Here is a 5,282-nt window from a genome sequence, read left to right on the forward strand (position 1 = left end):
TGCATGTTTATTCGTTTTTGCCTATTTTGTGAAAACTTTCAAAAATCTTTCACATTTTTTGTCCGATCCTTTCCAAATTTGCACAGTGTCTTTATATCAATGAGGACACAAACCCTACAAAAAATGAGCATTTTTGCTCCATGAAGTACAGAATTACCTCCCCTTGAATTGAGAAAATGGTGTTTATGCAATAAAGTCCAAATTTTTCATCCAATTCTTTCCAAACTTGTAAGGATTTAGCATGGTTCAAAGAAGGGAAACAACTACGGTTTATGCATGTTCTTTTTATTACAGATTTGCCTCCCTTTAATTCATTCAAAATCTCATTTTACAGCAGAGATTCCAAATCTGACCTGTAAATGAGCCCCATATTTACTGCCAGTGCTAGGTTACCTGTTCCCATTTGATCATTCTTAAGATTGGTCTTGTAATGCTGCTACTGCTTCTGCTACTGCTACTGCTACTACTACTACTACTTCTACTACTACTACTACTACTACTACTTCTACCACCACCACCACCACTTCTAATACTACTGCCACTACTACTACTACTTTGACCACCACTACTACTACTATCTACTACCACGACTACGACTACTACTACTACGACTACGTCTACTACTACTACTACTACTACTACTACTTCTACTACTACCCTACTACTTCTACTATTACTACTACTACTACTACTACAACTACTATCACCACTACTACTATACTACTACTACTACTACACCCACCACCACCACCACCACCACCACCACCACCATTCACAGTGACAAAAAACGTATTCACACAATGGCTGCTACTACAACTTATAGCCCATATAGGGGGGCATACATGTTTTACAAACAGCCCTTGTTTCTATGGAATTTTAACCACAACTGTTCATGTTTATCTCCGACACATATTTTTAGGTCACCTGTCATGAAGTGACACGGTGAGCTTATGTAATCGTGTGATGTCCGGCGTCCGTTGTGCGTGCCTGCGTGTGTCCGTGCGTCCGTCCGTCAACAATTTGTTTGTGTAGACAGTAGAGGTCACAGTTTGCATCCAATCTTGATGAAATTTGGTCAAAATGTTTATCTTGATGAAATCCGGTTTGGGATTGTATTTGGGTCATCTGGGGTCAAAAACAAGGTCACTAGGTCAAATAATAAAACAACCTTCTGTAGACAATAGAGGTCACAGTTTTCATCCAATCTTTATGAAATTTGGTCAGAATGTTTATCTTGATGAAATCTGGGTTGGGATTTTATTTGGGTCATCTGGGGTCAAAAACTAGGTCACTAGGTCAAATAATAGAAAAACCTTGTGTAGACATTAGAGATCACAGTTTTCATCCAACCTTTATGAAATTTGGTCAGAATTCTTGATGAAATCTGGGTGGGATTGTATTTGGGTCATCTGGGGTAAAAATCTAGGTCAAATAAATAGAAAAATCTTGTTTTGACAATAGAGGTCACAGTTTTCATCCAATATTTATGAACTGTGGTCAGAATGTTTATCTTGATGAAATCTGGATTGGGATTGTATTTTGGTAATCTAGAGTCAGGAACTAGGTCACTAGGTCAAATCATAGAAAAACATTGTGTAGACAATAGAGGTCATAGTTTTCATCTGATCTTAATGAGTCAGGTGAGCGATTCAGGGCCATCATGGCCCTCTTGTATTTCAGTACCATCAGTAGTTTTTCAGTAATTACAGGAGTCAGATTGTGTGCATTTCTTTTTTATTTTTATGTTACAGTGATTTCAACTTGGGTAAGAAATATGGTACTGCATAATCTCCATAATGCCCTTTATAAGTGCATACAATTTCATCAAAGCACCCTTAATACATTGTGCTTCAGACGAACAAATCTCTTGTTGTTTCTATTTTAGTAACAGTGACCTGATCAATCACATACGGTGAAACATGAAGGGTTGTACTTAATCCCTACATTGCCTTTTATATGCATGCCAAGTTTCACCAAATTTGCTTGAGTATTTGTAACTAACATAACATAATAAATCAGATTTTTTCATTATTGTTATCACTAAATTGTCTTGTATTATATTATTTTATCATCTACAATCATACCCTGCACTAAATATACAAACATTGACTTTGTTAACAAAAAATGCTAAAAATATTAGTTAATTGAATTTATTTATCCCCAGGGGTAATTTTATTTAGAAGAAAATTCAAATTATGGGTCATTATACAGAAAAAAATCACGATTTTTTTTGCATGGAAAGCCACCCTAAAAATGTGTAATAAGACCACATATGGTATTAAGTTTATAAAAAATAATACTTTTACTGGGTTTTGGAATATTGCCCATTACAGTTGTAGTACCTCAAGTAAATATGAAGATTTTTAATTTCTGATGAAAATACCCCCGATACAATTGCAACAAGTAATAACAATCATACCCTTTGAACCTGATGATTTAATATGAGCCCCTCTAATTTCCATGTCATATGCCATGCATAATCTTATGACACAAACACATTGTCAGTCATTACTTGAGTTTTGTTTATCAAGGATTTAATTTTTAGATTGTCTCTTGATGATTTTTGATGTCTTGACATCTAGACTTTCATACAGAAAGTTTTTAAAAAGAATTCCGATAGGAATTAATTTTTTAACACTGAATTATACAATCTTTCTTCTTTTCTAAAATCTCATTGTATTAATAATGAAATCTTTTTTTTCAAAGATTTTTTCAGGTTACTGTGTTGTTTTTTTTTAATTAATCCCTATTCATATGGACCAAATGAATGTTGTCTACTACAAAAACTGTTCACTAGATGAGCTTTTTGCATTTAAACCCATCCTCACATTTCACATCACTTGATCAGCTACCACAGACCTTTGCGATAAACTCCAGACAAAAGGGCCTGAAAGGGCCAAAGTCGCTCACCTGAGATAACAAGATATTATTGGGACAAATCTTCTGACCAAGTTTCATGAAGATCAGAAAATAAATGTGGCCTCTAGAGTGTTAACAAGGTTTTACTATAGCCATATAAGGAAAAATGCCCTGTTCTCTGGCAACCATGTTTTTCAACCAACTGGCATCATTTTTCAACTCTTCCAAGATATTATCGTGATGAATCTTCCGTCCAAGTTTTATGAAGACCGGGCATTGAATGTGGCCTCTAGAGTGTTAACAAGGTTTAACTATAGCCATATAAGGAAAAATGCGCCGCCCCTTTGCGGCCATGTTTTTCAATCAACCAGCATCATTTTCGAACTCGTCCAAGATATTATTGGGATGATTCTTCTGACCAAATTTCATGAAGATCAGAAAATAAATGTGGTCTCTAGAGTCTTAACAAGATTTTACAATAGCCATTTATAGCCATATAAGGAAAAATGCCCCCCATAAGTTTTTTTTTAATTTGCCTCTTTAAAAAAATAAGAGCCACTTTTAAAAAATTAGCGCCATTTGCGACAGTGGCGATCAACAGCGAAACCCCTGCCCCTTGGCAGCCATGTTTTTTAAGCAAATGTAACCATTTTCGAATTATCCAAGATATCTTTGAGACCAATATTCTGACCAAATTTCATTAAGATTGGACAATCAATGTGGCCTCTAGAGAATTAACAAGGCAAATGTTGACGACACACGAGGGACAAAAGGGGATCACAAAAGCTCACCATGATCATGTTGTGCTCAGGTCAGCACAGTTAAAGTTTTGTTTTCAGTTTATTTATTTAGAAACGTAAATTGCAAACTTTATTTCAAAGTCAGCATTTACGCTGACTACCTTTTTAAAGATATTTCTTGCTATATTTAGTTGTTTTTTAATATTCGGTTTTTGCGATTATAAAGCATTTTTGAGGTTGTCTATAGTATACCTGTAGTAATTGGTGAACTCATGTTCAACGTTTTATAAATTGAGAACTGTGAATATAAACAAGCTTAACCTTCTACTATTGCGTTGGTAGCACCCGTTAATACAAACGATTGCAGCTATCTGTTGAGAACAAAAGAACATTTTCTAGAAATATCAAATTTAACCCCACTGTAGAAGCATGAACGAGATTACGATACAGATAATTCTTGTTATATTTAATTGTTTTTTATATTCGGTTTAAGCGATAATGAAGCATTTTTGTTGTGGTCTAGGGTATCCCTTGAGTTATTGTTGAACTCATGTTCAAAGTTTTATAAATTGAGAATATAAACAAGCGTAATCCTATTGTATTGCGTTGTTTTCCCGAATCTATTAATAGCCTCGCATTATGAATGACCTGTACTACGTCATTAAGGCGCAGCAGATAGTGGACTATTTAAATCATTCATAAATAGTTTCTTCCGTGACACGTATAATACATATATTGTTTATTGATTCTTTTCTATATAAGCTCCATTAAAAAATATTCCATTTAACACGATATTCACATCTTGCATACATTACAAGACTCTTTCTCGCGCGAATACGGCAGTTGTGGGGGGTAGTAGGCTTTCCATAGATAAGCCGAACTGACTTGAAATTTTAATAACAACATTAGCTGTTCGCTACGCAAACAACTAACAAGAGCACCGCATAATTGGTGCCACGCTCGGCTGTGGGTGCCTTTTAGAAGAAATGAAAGCTTGTCAGAATTTTTTTTTAAGAGGTCACAGTGACCTTGACCTTTGACCTAGTGACCCAAATATGGGTGTGGCGTGTAGAGCTCATCAACGTGAAGCTACATATGAAGTTTCAAAGTTGTAGGTGGAAGCACTTTGATTTTAGAGCCAATGTTCAAAACCTTGACAAAATGTTAAGGTCTTAGCACGACGCGGACAGCGGACACAACGAGCTGGCTATGACAATACCTCGGGTTTTCTCTGAAAACAGCCAAGCTAAAAATGATATTTCAAGATTTGAAAATTATTATAACAATTAAGTATTTATTAACAATATTCGCAAATGTCACTGACAAATTATTAAACTTAATTCTTCTTAATCAAATAATGTACTTCTGAGAGCTTCACTCTATATATTACATTGAGAGCAATTCAAACATTCAATTAAATACTTGTTTTTGAGTGTTTTTTTTAAATTAATGTTAATATAACTGTATTGTTAATGCTGTGCTGATGGTACAGTTGGCGGTAATTTCACAATGATCTTTGTTTATGCCCTGTTTAGGTACAACTTAATCCGATAAAACGGGAACCAAAACGCACATGGTTGTCTTGATTCCAATACTTCAGTAAAGCCCCAGAAAAGCACTTAATTGAGCTTTTGTGTGTTTATTATTCTTTACAGAAATATTTAGCGGAAAGAACGATTTACA

This window comes from Dreissena polymorpha, chromosome 15 (genome assembly GCF_020536995.1).
Source record: "Dreissena polymorpha isolate Duluth1 chromosome 15, UMN_Dpol_1.0, whole genome shotgun sequence".
Taxonomy (NCBI): Eukaryota; Metazoa; Mollusca; class Bivalvia; order Myida; family Dreissenidae; genus Dreissena; species Dreissena polymorpha.